The sequence below is a fragment of the Notamacropus eugenii genome, chromosome 2 (genome assembly GCF_028372415.1).
Source record: "Notamacropus eugenii isolate mMacEug1 chromosome 2, mMacEug1.pri_v2, whole genome shotgun sequence".
Taxonomy (NCBI): domain Eukaryota; kingdom Metazoa; phylum Chordata; class Mammalia; order Diprotodontia; family Macropodidae; genus Notamacropus; species Notamacropus eugenii.
In genome coordinates this window covers 416,189,250-416,205,552 of record NC_092873.1, presented here as the reverse complement: position 1 = coordinate 416,205,552, position 16,303 = coordinate 416,189,250, and the positions used below count along the sequence as shown (strand labels likewise).

The window sequence follows — 16,303 nt, the reverse complement described above, 5'->3', positions numbered from 1 at the left end:
TCCCATTTCCACTCTCCATTAGATTATAAAAAGTTTATATAGGATTCCCCAGCGAAATGATGTTCATTGGTTAACATTTCTACTTCATTTCAGATGACCTTCATAATGCAGGTCATTTCTTCTCCAGAGCTATCTATTTATATTCTCTATATCTGATAGAAAAGTCAAGGAAAGGGACTAAAGAATTAAAAAGAAACTGGGTAAAGTTGTTAAACCAAATTTAAATTTCATTAAAATTTTTACAAATGCAATTTAAAGTTTGAGCCTTTTCTCTCAAGGGCAGAGAACTATGCCTTTGAGTGATAGTATAGTGCAAAGAGCCCTGGATTGGAAGTTAGAGGCCTTCTGTTTAAATTCTGATTTGACTTATTCAGTCAAAGAGCCACACTTGAGGATCTAGACGGCCACATGTGGCCTCAGGGCTGAAGATTCCCCACTCCTGGCCTTGGCTATTATGACATTGTATGTTGCATAAGGGATCTGTCTGAACACTCTTAACTGAGACATTTCCTTTTCTCTCAACCAAGGAACTTTACCCTCAAGGTTGAACAGGATCTCTCTGGGTCCTTAAACAACATTTCCTTTCAGATAGTCTTCATTAAAATCATTCTAGGAAGAGGACTGCCTCTTCATTTCATCAAATTCAGCAGGAAAGATGTTCCTCAACTACTTCCCTTAGGATTTTGAATAGTCACTTATACTTCTTGCCAGTGTGGTGTTTTACTGCTACTTCAACCATTCTCTTATTGTTATCTGAGCTAATGTAGCACTGTCTGAGACATCCATCTCTTAATTTATGAGCCTTGTATGAAGAATACCTGGTGTTCTAGATACAAAGCATCCCACATCCAGGTGACTAAAACAGCTGACACAGGACAGCTTGTGATGAATGAGTAATTCCGGCATGTCAGGTTCCATGATGACTTGATTGTCATACCTTGTTTTTGTTTCTATCACTTTGTCTATGTCTGTATATTCCTTTGCCCTTTTAAAAATTCATTGATTTATTATTCACCAAATAATTGTACGCGAGGATACTGTTTGCAAGACACCATCATAAGGTATATAAGAGAAAAAACAATGAACCTTATTTTTGTTCCCAAGGAGCTTACAATTTAGAAAAGAAGATAATGTATAAAATTACCACAATATAACACATACATAGAATAGGAAGGATGTGGAAGAGTTAATAGCATTTGCTGTATCTTGAAGGATGGATAGAATTTCTGTAAGGAAAGATTGGGAAGTGGGGTGCGTGTCTTATAGAATGAGAGGCTGGCATGAACAGAGGTGTAGAAGCAAGAAATGATAGGGAGTGTTTAGGGAATGAGTGTCCAGAACATAGAGTTCCTGTAGGGAACTAGTGAGAAATTGGCAGAAAAGGGTAGATTGGGCCAGATTATAGAGATCTTTGACTCTCTGACTAAGGAACATCATTCAATACACATCAAGGATCCATTTGTTTTTGAGAGAGTGCCTTGATTGAAGAAATGATTTTAGGAAAATCAGGCTTGCAGTGATCTGCAGGATAAGTTAGACAGGTAAGAGTTTGGAGGCACTATTTACTAATTCAGGCATGAGGGATGAGGGTTGGGTGGTGACAAAAAGAACAGAAAATAGGGAAGAGATCCAAGAGTGGTTGTGAAGGACGAATCAACAGGACTTGGCAGATGATTAAATGTGGGTGGCAAAGACGAATGAGATCAAAAATAAGCCTAAGATTTCAAGCCTGAGGTACTAGCAAAATGGTAGTAAGGAAATAAGGTAGTAAGGAAGTAAGAAAATCTTGAGAAGAAACTGGTTTTGACGGAAAACCTGGATTGATTTTAGACATATTTAGTTTGATATACTAGTGGCATTTCTACTTGGAAATGTCTTGTGGATAGTTGGAAATATGGTACTGGTGCTCAAAAGAGTGCTAGAAGTCTATATTAAATAATCAGTGATGCTAGGGGTGTGCTGGAGCCAGCTTCTACTGGCTGAGAACTGATTGTTAAATTTTCATCATACATCATCCACACGTTGGAAATTGCCAAATGCTACAAATCAGGGCTTAATTTACTGCTTTGTTGATTGTCCAGACTTAAAATGATGAAGAAAATGTTAACGATACAGATTAAACTTAAAAGTGTGCTGTGCATACTGTTGGGTTTTCCCCCCCTTTAGCATCTATTGTTAAATATTTGCCAGCTATCCTGGGAAGTCATTTGCATAAAGATGGCAGCTGAAGTCTGGCAAGATCTCTGAGGGCAAAGACATAGAGAAAGAAGAGGGCTGAGAGCAGAGGCTGGGGACTGCTACATTTAGAAGTGGTCAGAGAGAAGTGGAATGAAGGGAACTGGGATAATAAAGTTTTATGAAAGTCAATCAACCAATGAATAAGCCTTTACCAAACTACTCTGTGCCAGGAATTCTGCTAGTTGCTGGGGACCGAGAAATAAAATGGTCATTGTCCTCGGGGAACTTATCTGGAGGTTTGTATATGGGACCAAGAGACAGCATGTAGGAAAATAAGCATATAAAAAGTAAATACACGGTAATTGGGTGGGGGTTGGGGGTGGAGGGTGGAAGGGGGAGGGAGATAGGTACTAACAGTTGGTGGAATGAACAAAAGCCTCACGTAGAAAAGGGGGCATTTGAGCTGAATTTTGAAAGAAATTAGACATTTTAAAAGGTGGAAGTATGGAGGAAATGCATCCCAGGCATCAGGAACTGAAAGCTTGCGCAAAAGCAGACGTAGGAAAGGGAATATGTCTGAGACAGCGAGAAGTCCAATTTAGCTGTTTAGAAAAGTGTGTGAAGGGAAATAATGTGTAATAAGGCTGGAAACGTAGGTTGGAGTCAGGGCCTCAAATACCAAAAGGACAAGTTTCTACATGATCCTAGAGGTAATAGGGAACCACTGCAGTTTAGGGAGCAGGAGAATGACGTGGCCATTCCTATGTCTTAGGAATATCATTTTGGCAGCCATGGGGTTAATATGCTGGAGAGGAGAGAGATGAGGCAAGAAGACCAATTGAGAGGCTATTGCAATAGTCCATTCAGTCAACAAATGTTTATTTAGTTCCTGCCCTGTGCCAGGCACTGTGCTAAGCATTGAAAATGCAAAGTAAGTCCAAAGGCAGTGTCTATTTCAGGGAGCTCAAAGTTTAGTGGTTAAGACACATTGCAAACAACTGCATACAAACAAGTTACAAGCAGGATCCATTGGAGATTATCAATAGAGGGAAGGCACTAGCTTTAAGGGAAAGTGGGAAAGACTTCCTATAGAACAGAGGCGTCAGACAAGAAGCCCACAACATTTCTAGGTCCAGCCTGAATCAGATTAAAATGTAGTGGGATATATTTTTCACGTAATAAATTTAAAAATGCAATAGAGCATAGGTAACATTACATTTTAAAACTGACGTTATGCAGCTTGCAGGGAGCCTTATCTATGGTTTTGTGGCCCTATTGCTTTTTGTGTTTGGCACATCTGCGATAGTGGGTAGGATTTGAAGGGAGTCACAAGGTGGAGATGAGGAGGGAGAGTCTTCCCGGCGCATGGGGGACAGCCAGTGAGAAGAGATAATCTTTTATTGTGTATGAGGAAAAGCAAGAAGGCAGCTGTGTTACCAGATCATAAAGCATGTGGGAGGGAGTGAAGTATAATAAAAAGACTGGAAAGATAGGAGAAGGACCAGGCTGTGAAGAGCTTTAGATGCCCAACAGATTTTCCATTTGATTCTGGAAGTGATAGGGAGCCATAGGAGTTTACTGATCTGGGGGAAGGTGTTGGTGTAATATGGTCTGACCACTTGAGTGGAAGAAGGAGTGGAGGAGGGAAAGAGGTGGAGTTTGTAGGAGAAATTGAAAGTAGAGATCAGGTAGTGATTGTGGTGTTGAGGGAAGCAGAAGCTCAGAATCAGAAGGGACTTTAGGGATTGTCTAGTCTGATCTAAGGGTGGCTAGGTGGTACAGTGGCTAGAGTACTGGGTCTGAAGTCGGGAAGACTCATCTTCCTGAGTTCAAATCTGGCCTCAGACACTTCCTAGCTGGGTGACAAGTAAGTCACTTAACCCTGTTTGCCTCTGTTTCCTTGTCTGTAAAATGAGCTGGAGAAGGAAATGGCAAACCACTCTCATATCTTTGTCAAGAAAATCTCAAATGGGGTCACAAAGACATGACTGAACAACAGTCTGACCATAATTGATTCTAAGCAATTTAAAGTTTGAGAATTTTTCCTTGGGCAGAAAATTGTGCCTTTGAATGGCAGTGAGATGGATTTGGAGTTAGAGGCTTAGGTCCCTTGAGGAGGGTGAAGGAGGTTTAGATATGGCATTCCAGAGTCAGTAAGTATGAGAACAAACCTGAAAATGTAACATAGTATTAGTGTGTTGTTTTTTCCTTTGAGAGGTATTATGGTATATATAATGGAAAGAATGCTGGACTCAAGTCGGGGCAGACTTGGCTTTGAGTCCCAATTCCAGCATTTAACTAAGTGACTGTGAAATTTAGTTTTCTTAGCTGTAAAAATTCATATAATGTACAATTAAGCACTTCCCTTACTCTCAAGTTTGTTGGGGAGATCAAATGAGGCAATGCATGTAAAGAACTTTATAAACTTTACAGACCCTATTTTCCATTCGTTCTAGCTTTGCAGGGTTGGGGAACCTGTGACCTTGAGGCTACATGTGGCTTTCCAGCTCCTTGGGTGCAGCCTTTTGACTGAGTCTAAGTTTTACAGAACAAACACTTTTATTAAGGGGATTTGTTGTGTGAAATTTGGATTTAGTCAAAGGGCTATGCTAGAGGACCTACAGGGCCACGTGTGGCCTTGAGACAGCAGGTTCTGCACTTTTGTTCTAGCAGCCTCTCAAATTGTCCTTCATAATCTGTGTTGACTATTGTCACGTCTATACTAAATTAAAGCAAAGATATATGGGTATAGGATTATTAATACAGGATTACTATTGTTTTACTGAAATTAGATAGTATGAATTTATTATGCACTCCTTTAGATAGAGACGCATAATAAATTGTTGTTAAAAAAGTTGAATTAGGTCAGAAAAACATAGCTGCTATCCTGTTCAGTAGTTATTTGGTCACAAGAAGGAAGAAAAAAGACAAATTGTAGTTGCCTAGAGTTAGGAAATTTGCCCCAACTCTTACAGATTGTTAATGGAAGAGAAATACCTTGGATCTCCTTTGCTGCTCAATTATTGAGAAATATTGTTGACCAAATGCCGGCTCTCTGTTGGATGCTTTGGAGAACATGGAGAAAGATACTTGGCCAGCAAGGATATCTCAGTGGAACTTAGTTTAAAGTGAAAAAAATGTTTTTCCTAATAAGAATCTTACCTCATATTTATTTTGTAATGTTCCCATCATACTTAGCAAAGGGATTGACACACAGCAGACACCCAGTAAATGATTTCTTGCTTTTTGTGATTAAATGGACAAAATCTAGAATTCAGAGGTCATTTGTATTCCTTTCTGTTTGAGCCCATGCAATTTATTTTCAGCTCCTCACTCTTACCCCACAATCCAATCCTTGAAAAATCTTATTATTTCTCTAAGTCGTCTCTAAATCCTCTTTTCTCCTTTCATGTAGACATCACCCTACTTCAGGCCAACATCACTTCTTTACTGGGCAGTTGCAATAACTGCCTCTTCATTGGTCTTCCTACCTTAAGTCTCTGTTGGTCCAGCCCTTCCTTCACAAGGCATCAAAGTGATTTTCCTAGACCACAAGCCTGACCATGTCACTCCCATACTTAATAAATTCTAGTGGCTTCCCATTACCTCTAGTAACAAATATAAACTCCTCTGTTTGGCATTTAAAGGTCTTTACAGCTTGGCCTCATCTTACTTTTCCAGTCTTATTACACATTAATCCCTTTCCCAAATTCCAAGGTACAGCCAAACTAGTCTTGCTGGCAATCCATATCCCACCTTTATGCCTTTACTTTAGCTGTTTCCCATGTTTGGAATGCCCATCTTCCTCACTTACAATTATTGCAATACCTTTGTGAACATGGGCAAATCACCATCTCTCTGGGCCTTGGTTTTCTCCTCTGAAAAATGATAGGGTTAGATGAAGTGATCTCTGAAATGCTTTTCAGTTCTAAATCTATGATCCCATGAGATGGCTCAGGAGAAGAAAGTAAGGTTGGTGATTGTGCACAGCCCTCCTTCACTCAAATTAAAATCAACTGCAAGTCATGTCATCATCTTGATGTCATGGTCCTCTTCGAGAACAAAGGATAACACATGCACACACACACACATACATGTATGATATCACAGGTAGGAAACTGCCTTACCCTTGCCCCCAAATAAAAAAATTATCACCTATTGAAATGACATGAGATGGAAACGGGGGTTGTGACCCTGGGATATTATATTTGGGCAACTTAGGAAGTAAAATAACCAGTCTTTTTGTAATTCTTTCAGGTTACAGTAATGGAAAGGATCTCACAGCGACCTCTCTGCAGACCCCATAATATAAAACCTTTTAGTAGACTTGTCATGGAAAAAAATATTTCTGACTCACTATTGATACTTGTATTCTGTAATGTGACAAAAGGGAAAAATCTGGAGGAGAGGATTGGGGAGAGGAAGGGATAATAATAATGAATTGGAAATAAAATAGATGCCCATTTATTGGGCATTATTTTGGAATGTGAATGTGATGTAATATTAATGTGCTGTAAGAAATTATGAATGTGATGGAGACAACACCCACAACGACTGCCATGATGTACATACAATTAAACAGAATTAATGTAACCAAATTAAACAAAGAATAACCATAAAATAGTCAAAAGTTAAAAGCTGAAAATTTATAAAGAATAAGCATAGCCTAAAGGACAGAAATGCAGAGGTGGGATGTCCACAGGTGTGGTATGTTGCATATATTTTCAGACTTTTTTGATGTATCGATAAGTTTTGCTAATTTTTTTCTTTTTTTCTTTTTTTTCCTTAAAAATATTATTTGTAATATGGGATGGCTCTCTTGGATGAGAGAAGAGGAGGAACACTGGAAGAAATTCTGGTGATGTAGAAAAGTAAAAGACACCAATAAAATTCATTTTTAAAAAATAAGACTAATTAAGAATGGCATCTCTTAAATCCCTAACTGTGGTAGCACTGAGGAAAAGTAACAGAAAGAACTGAGGAAAAATCAGCAAGCTTTTTAAAATGTAATGTTTCTGACATTCCCTATTGGAGAACTGTGACACTCGCATCTTTCACATCTCCTTACTGTCTTTGTACCACTAGTAGACTCTATTTCACAAATCACTTTTTAACCTTTATTTCCCTGCCATTAGGAAATAGGATTGTACTTTATATGTGAGTTCTTAATATGGAGAGACCTTATTTTGAAACTTTTCTGGGACAGGATTATTTCTAACAAGCATGGAGTGCAGGAGAATGGAATGGAATGTTAAGGCAGGGATTGGTCTAAGGGGAGTATGAATGTTTTTAGAGATATTGAAAATTAACTTAAAGTAATGGAAATTTCCTGTTTTAGCAACACGATTATGAAACAATTCTCCCTGAATCAGTCTGCCAATGAGATAATCTACTTCTGCTTTTATGGTATTTTGATTGTAATAAATATAAATTCGAATGAAACATTCTTAAATTTTGAGGCTTATGGGTTTTTTTTTTTTACTAGCTGTATCAGAATTTTCACCATTTATTTTTCTCCAGTCTTTATGGTTTAAGAACACAGTAACTTTCATAGAGATGGCTGCCTCACTTTATTATTTTTACTTTGGGTTTTCCTATTACATAACTGAATTAAGGAGTTGGGGTGGTAAGAGGATGCTACTGGTTTTGCTCACCATATAAAAACAAATGTTTTTTAAATCGGTGATTTTGTGGTAAATCAGAAAAATGAAAACAATCCATGTACCAAACTTACTTATATGAAACTAAATTACTGGAAGGATATTTGGGGATGTGAGGTCTCCAGGCAAACATAACACTTCCAATGGGAACTATGTTCCACTAGGTCTTGGGGTAGGTGAGCAATGTCTCTAGCGTTTGTGTTGCAGTTGATCCTTCCAGTAGAGGTTCAGAATGCTGGATGAAGGTCTGTGAAGAAAGCAGTAACTCAAGGGCGGAGGCTTCCAGCATTAGCTTATGTTCAGGAGAAACATCTCCCCATTTGGCTCTGATGGCTCATATCAGTTTTTCTGTTCAGAAAATATAACTCAAGGGTCATGAGACAGTGACTGGACAGAAGCAGAAAAATACTGGATTCTCCATCTTCCTCACTTTAGAGTATTATCTGTGGGATCCCTCTTAGCTGCACATTCCTAGAGTTAAAGGAATTGACCCTCTGCACAAAGTTTTGTATAGCCTCCTATTGCTCCTTGGGATTTTGGACAAAGGCCTTACTTCTCAAATATGCCAGAAGATAGCAAAAGAAGCCTGGGGCAATCCATGCCTGGAAATTGGAATTGCAAGGACTGGACAGAATTCAGACATGACTTCAGCTGCATATGCTCATCCCAAATTGGTGGATCAGCAGCCACATCTAAAAGATATCCCCATAGGTGGAACGTGCACATAGCTCTGTATCCAGTGCAGTGTCTGAGGCCCTGGTTGTGCCTTTTTGGCAGTAGATGTCGTTTATTGACTCAGACTTCTCATGACTTCCTGCCTCTTCCCCTCGCCCCCCACCCGCCCCCCATACTCTAATGCCTAAGGTTTGGAGACTGAACACATAACAACAAAACATTACCTCCACTCTCGTGTACTGAGTAGGTTGGGGGCACCAACCAACTGGTAATTCCCCAGTCCTGTGGCTATCAAATCTGTCTCTCTCCCCTGTGATTTAGAATTCCCATTTCCTGAGATGAATCCTGCCTCCCTCCCCAGTACCTCTCTCTAATCCTTTAGACTTAACTCTACCCTTTCCCCCATCCTTTTCTTTTTTACTTTCTATCCATTTCCCCTCCGTGGAATTCCTAACATTGACAAACTTCCTTTCATCCTAGATTTTCTTTTACATTCCATGTTTTTGTGTTTAAAAAACTTAGATCCTTGCAGAAGATACTGCATTCTTAGCTTCCAAAATATATTCCAAAATGCATGCTGAAATACGCTGGACCAGAAGGAGGCAGCATACTCCTTGTTCTCTACTGTCATTTCCAGAATTTGTCATGCCACAATCATAAAACCTCCCCCTTTTCTTTTTGAGGGTAACTGTTGGTCTCTTTCACTGAGTTTAGATTCTTATTTCAATGATCTACAGGCCCCCAAGTTACTTACTCTCCATTTTCAAGGAGGCTAGTACTGGTAAACATCTTCCTCTCAGCCTCATCCCTTGCCCTGATAACTTAAAGTATATGTATTCATGTGCCCTTGAGCATTTTAACCTTCCAGTTCATCAACCTTTTCAACTTCCATGACCTACATCTTTACCTCAGCCACATACGGGGATGGTGACCTCTTGGGTCTCTCTGTCACCTGTAACTGTGCCACCTTCACTGGTTTGAACTGTGAAATTCCCTTATCATAATCTCTTATCCTTCCCTAAACCTCTAGATTGTCCTCACTAGAACCTCCACCCTTCTTCCATCATTCTCCATCTTTCACCACTGCTCTGACCTCACTTCTCTCTCTTCAATCTTAACCCTACAATAAGCCAATTCTACTATACACTGTTCTCCAACCTTGACCCTCTTATCCCTTCTCTTCCCACCGTTCATACCTTGACAATCTTCAAATGTGGATCACCTTCACCATCTCCTTTCTCCTGTGATGTAGAATGCCTTTAGAGGAATTCAGACCATCATACCAACTGTGTCATTACAAATGAAAGCTTTTTTTTTTCTTCTCAACTACGTCCTTATTACTATATGACAAAATTTTGATTCTTCCTTAATTGACTCTAGATTTTTTGCAAACCTTATCTGTCCTTAATCTCCTAATGCCACACCAAACCCTTTTCTCATCAGATATGTCCAACTTAACTTACTGACAAAATTGAGGACATCTGTCTTAAGTTCCCTCACAATGCTGTGCTCCAAACCTCACCATCTTCTACACCTTCACCCAACCTGTACTACTTTACTCCAGTCAATGAGGAAAGACTTATCTTTCTTCTTGTCAAAGCCTCCACTGGGACGTTCCTCTATCAACATTCCTTCTCTATCTTGTTCAATTTCATCTTTTCTCTTGGAGCCTTACCCACTGCCTATAAACATATTCAGATATCCCTCATCTTTTAAAAAATCCTCACTTGATCCTTCTGTTCTCTCAATCATCCTATCCTCTGCTATCATCCTATATCTCTTCTCCTTTTACTACCATACTCCAAGAAAAAGAAATCTAAATTAATTTCCTTTATTTCCTCACTATTCACTCATTCTCAAATCTCTGACCCCACCACTTGACTGAAACTGTTCTCCTTCAGGTTACCAAAGATCTTTTAGGTAATAAAACAGCCTCTCAATCTTCATTCTTTGTACTCTCCAGCTTTTGGCACTTAGTTACTTGGTTCTTCCTGGATGCCTTCTCCTTCCTTGACCTCTCTGCTGTTCCCCTCTTCTAATTCGCCTGCCCCATGTCTGACTGTTCTTTTTCAGTTCCCCTTGTTGGTTCATCAGTCATCTCCCTTCTCTTAATATGGCTGTCCTCTAGAGCTCTGCCCTTAATTTTCTTATATTTCCTTCTATGATCTCTCTTTCTTCAAGTTGTTTGTTTGAATTATATTCAACCCTTTGTAACCCCATTTGAGGTTTACTTGGCAAAGATATTGAAGTGATTTCCCATTTTATTCTTGCTCATTTTACAGATGAAGAAATTGAGGCAAATAGGGTTAAATGACTTGCCCAGGGTCACATGGCTAGTAAGTTTTTGTAGCTGGATTTGAATTCAGGTCTTCCTGACTCCAAGCCTGGTACTCTATTCATCTAGTTGCCCCCCTTATTCTAAGTATCATCTCACAAATCTAGGTGGCAAGGTTGGTGAAATGCTTGATTTGGAGTCAGGAAGACCTGAATTTGAATCCTGGCTCAGATACTGCCTAGTTGTGTGACCCTGGGCAAATCACTTAAATACTTTCATCTTTAGTTTCTTCATCTGTAGAATGGGAAACCTTAAAGTAGAATTGAAATTTCTCCCCACCCTCCCCAATGTCTTTCCTTCCTTCAAATTTCTTTATTTCTGAGGATACCACCACTATCTTTCTCACTTAGATTTATAACCTTAGAATCTTCCTTGACTCAACTCTTCCCTCACTGCCTTTCTTTTTTCCTTAATATCTAAGTCTTATTAATTCCATATCAACATCATCTCTTGAATCTATTGACAAGTTGTTATGTTCAGTCATGTCTGATTCTTTGTGAGAAGGAGGTCTTTGCCATGTTGGATTTTCTTGGCAAAGATACTAGAGGGGTAGCCATTTTCCTTCTCCAGTGGATTAAGGTAAACAAGTTAAGTGACTTGCATCAGGTCACATAGCTAGTAAGTGTCCAAGGTCAGATCTTCCTGACTTCAGGTCCAGCACTCTCACTACTGAGCCATGTAGCTGCCCTGTCTATTGATACTACCACTGCCCTATTTTATTTCCTAATCACATCTCTCTTAGACTCCCATAGAGCCCTCCTAAGTTTCCCCCCACTGCCTCCAGTTTCCCCCCATCCTCCACTTAATTTGTGAGATCAACATATGAGACGATGTCACTCCCAACTCAACTCAGAAACCTTCAGTGGAATGATTTGGGTAAACACCTATTGCCTCAAGGATCTAATATAAATTCCACAGCCTTACATTTCAGACCTTCTATAACATAACTTTTACCATACTTTACAGCTTTATTTCACATTACTCTATGAATTCCACTTTCTATAAAATGTGGATTATCAGATGCATCTCAAACTTGATATTCTATATCTCATCCCCATATATTTGCACAAGTTGAGCCTATATCTGAAATGTACTCCTCTCTACCTTTCATTAGAGGTTCAGCTTAAATACCACCTCCTCCATGAAGTCTCCCCGATTCAACTCATGTTCTGTCCTTCCTAGTACACTTATTTGCAATAAATGTTGTATTTTTTCCCTACCCTCTGACAAAGCCAAATTTATGGGATGACACAGTTAAGAATCAAACAGAATAGATAACTATGGATCAGTTTTAATCTGCATGACTACAGGGAACATTCACATGCATGAGATTATAAATACTTTTGAGTATTCTCGTCCCAGCATCTAACATGGTACCTTTCAAAAAGTAGGCAGTTAATGTTAAATGTTTTGTGAATTTGCCCAACGTCAATATGAAGAGTTCATTTTCTAGTCTTTTCTCTTTTTTCCTTTGACACTTTACTTGACCTCTACTGCTTTACTCCAGTCAAGGAGGAAGGATTGGTCTTTTTCCTTGTTAAAGTCTTCTTGGGGAAGTTGCTCTGTCAGTGGACCTTCATGGTATAGTGCAAAGTTTGGAGTCAGGGGATCTATGTTTCAATCACAGTCCTGTCATTTGCTACTTGTGTGATCTTGGGTAAGCCACTTAATTGCTTTAGGCTTCATTTTCTTAATTCACAAATGAAGGGGTTGAGCTGGATGACCTGAAGTCCCTTCCAACTTTAAATCTATGATCAAATGAAATTCTGGGTCTTGAGTTATTCTCAAATTTCAGTGTCTTGTGGGGCAGGACCATTTGTGTTCTGAGCAACCTTTAGAAGTGGTTAAATCTGAAAACCAGATTTTCAGTATGCTATGTGAAATTGAAGGATTTGAGTTAGAACAAAACAAATAATGACATTTGAATTTTCAAATTAAAAAGTTGAGGTGGGAGAAGGAGGAGGGGTAGAAACATAGCAATTACTGATGTGTGGGTGTATGTGTGTAAGGAAATTTTTAAATTTGGAATCATGTGCACTACTGTGCCAAAACATGAGACACCATGATATAACAGAAACACAGCTGGATTAGGAGTCCAAGGACCTGGGTTCAGTCTTAGTTCTGCTACTTCCTACCTGTGTGGCTATTAGCAAGACACAATTCCTCCTCATTTTCTTCATCTGGATTAGACTAGACCACAGAAATTCTTTTCTAGTTCTAAATTTATGATCCCATTTCCAGACTTGTATCTATAACTGTTAATCAATGTTTCTTCCACTAGCGCTAGCCTTGTCCCAGTTTACTTTTCCCTCTTATTTGCTAGTGGAAAATATTACATCATTAATGTAATGTAATATAATCTTCCTCTCATCTTTCCTGTTCTCCCCTGTTTGAATACATCTATATATTTTTCTTAGAGGGTAAAGAAGAAGGTGGTAAGAAGTGGACAGAGAGGGTGGAGAGAATAGAACTGAGAGACAAAAGAGGTGATAGTTTTCACCCTAAAAGTTCTTGGATGAGACTAGAGAATGAGGAAAGTTATAGAAATGTTTCAGTTATGATTCACTAAATATTTAGATGCTCCACCAGTGCCCTTTCTCTAGGTGCTGGTAAGTCAGAACAAACACTAAAGTGTGGAGTCTATGAGAAACAGCTAAATAGTTCTCTTGTTTCAGACAAATCTTGCATTTATACACTCTAGTAGGCAGCAGATTCTTTCTTGATCTTAATCAGATGTAGACATTACAACCAGTTTAATCAGTGCTGGACTGGGCACCAAATAACATGGTTAAAAAAGAACTAGCCCTCACATTCTCACCATTCTAGCCAAAATATGGAACATGGTATTGCGTAAATTCTGCATTTCACCCCTTAACTTCATGATCTTGAATAGGCTGCCTCCTATGGAAGGCATACCTTCCTCTCCTCCCTTCTTAGAAACCCTATCTTCCTCAAAGACTCAGTTGATGTGCCACCTTCCAATAGAAACCATTCTTAAATACCCTAGGTGTTGATATTCTCTCTCATCTCAAATGATCATGTGTATACTTATCTATTTACATCTTGGGCTATAGGAGTGTTCGGAAAAGACTAGAACTTCTGGTGTGAGGGCTGCAAAGCCCTCTTCAGGGCCACTTTTTACCTTTATGGAATCAGGTGTCCACCTGATTCATCCAATTCTCACCTGTGCCTCCAAGAAGCCATAGTATGTGCAATGATCAGACCCCGGTGAACCAGGGCTGAACTGGGTTGAGGATGACTATGGGGGTCTTAAACTTGTTGGTGAATTAGAGTGGTGTCTACCTCAAGGATGTGAGAATTTCCCCTGGTAGAATGGGCAGATGAGAATAATTTATTACAATGGTCTTGAAGGAGGTTGAAGCAGGTGCTGTGGAGCCCTTTCAGGTTGATCATACATCAAAGACACTGGGGTCATCTACTGTGTCCTGAGCCATCAGCAGTTTTGTCTTGCCACTGGACTGTGATGATTCTGGAAGAGAGAGTGAGGCTGAAGACTTTGTGCAACTCTGCCTCACTTAAATCCAATTTATGCGCAAGTCAAAAGACATCACCTGTACTATTTTACACCAACATAATGATGCTATTTTGGTCCTCTTCAAGAACAAACCAACCAATCAACCAATATGTTATATCCCTCTAATAACATATATGTTCTATAAGGAGTTGTTTTTACTGTTTTAAATTTTGTCTTTGCGTTCTCAGTTTTGCGAAGAGTACCTTGAACATAGTAAGAATTGTATAAATGCTCGTTAGAATGGTTTGGATGAGAAACATTTGGGATCATAGTGTAAGGGATGGAATAAGGAGAAGAAATAAAATTCTCATGTGAAAGAGGCTGGAGAGTCTTTCTAGAAAGGCATGATAATGTGCAATAGATGCCCTTTGCTCCCTGTGTTGGGAGACACATTCTGTAACTGATATTCTATAACTGGTTCCAGTGTGCCAACCATAAGATTAAGAAATTGACTGTGGATTGGTTGTGCAACTGGAACTGGAGTGCACTCAAAAAATGGTACTAGTTAACCAGAGCCAATTCTCTTGCCTCTTGATCTTTCCAGGCTGGCTATCACAAGTGCCTGGTACATAGAAGGAGCTTAATAAATGTTTATTGATGACTAGAGAAGGAGGATGAGATACTGAAGGTATAGGGGTCAGGAGAGGCCTCTGTCTTACCCAGAGCTGGCATAAAGCCTGATGGAGTCTGCTGCAAATGCCATTTGATGGAGAGATCTCTTATAGCTCTGCTGATCTTTCAAAGTTCACATAGTCATCACCTAGTGAATTCCAAATCTAGATACTCATTCATCTAAGATCAGAAAACAGTAAACCCAGAAGAAATACTGGTATTACAGCTCAAGGAATATTGCAGGGGTGGGCACTTGAACTAATGGAACTTAGGGGTTATCTACAGGTGCTAAGTGATACAGTTCTCTCATCTGCACCTATCTAATCCTGATCCTAAGTCTCACCTGCTCCATGATAGCTTACCTGACCATGCCAGTCTACAATGATCCCTTTCCTTCTTGAACTTCAGACTGTGAACTCCTTGAGGGCAGGGACTGTTTTAACCATTTTTTTTATCCTAGGTACTAAATAAATGCTACTTAACTTGACTGGACACTTCATGTACTCTGAAATATTTACTGAATAATTAAAAAACCCTCAACCCTTCAAGGTCCAGGGAAAGCACTGCCACAGAGTTTGGGTTCTAGAAGTTGGAGTAGAAATGGAAGGTGGTGAGGAGGAAAAAGGACAAGAGCAGGTTAATAACAATACAAAAGAGGGGGAGTAGCCAGGATTGTGGAGTGATGAGGAGCAGTGTAGGGAGGAACTCTACCCCAAAACTCCTCTAAACAGATTGAGAAGAAGCACCAGACTGAATCCTGTTGGGAAATTCAAGAAAAAGTCACAGTGAGTCATTTTACAGGCAGGTTTGACATAAAGAGATAAAGAAGTCTATGGACACTGGGGACTAGGCTTAGTGTGGAGAACTTGGAGCAGAACACACCAGAACCCAGGGAGAGGCTATAAACTGAGGAAAGAAGTGGTTCCAGACCCATACGGAGACATACCCAGTCCCATTCCTGGACAGACACAGATGTGAATGGGTACCTTTGGTGCTTACTACCTACCAGGGTGGACTGATGGGGATGGGGGTGGAAAGGGACCTCTACCTCCTCCAACTCCCCCAAAGGTCTCAAGCCTTAGGTGGTATGCTTAGAGAAGAGCAAACTGAGGAGACACCAGCTGAAATCTGGATCAGATACCAGAAGCAGAGTGATGTATCTGTGCCAGCTTCCAGCCCAATCTGACCACTCCAGAGGAGTAACCAGGATAGGAATGCCAAACCAAAGGGGAGCCTGCAATTCTGTAATTCTGAAATAGTGGAGATTCCCAGCTGGATGACAGTAGCATCTAGCAGCAGTCTACTGTT

The 16,303-nt window shown here is 39.7% G+C and overlaps 1 protein-coding gene across 1 annotated transcript in view; it reads left to right on the top strand.

The window, feature by feature from the left end:
* The window catches only part of MTARC2 (mitochondrial amidoxime reducing component 2), a 38,408-nt gene extending 30,778 nt beyond the window's left edge, over positions 1–7,630 (top strand). The window contains exon 8 of the mRNA XM_072647792.1: positions 6,436–7,630. The gene's annotated coding sequence lies outside the window, so the exon portion shown is untranslated. The remainder of the gene's footprint in view (positions 1–6,435) is intronic.
* Positions 7,631–16,303: the final 8,673 nt, after the last annotated feature.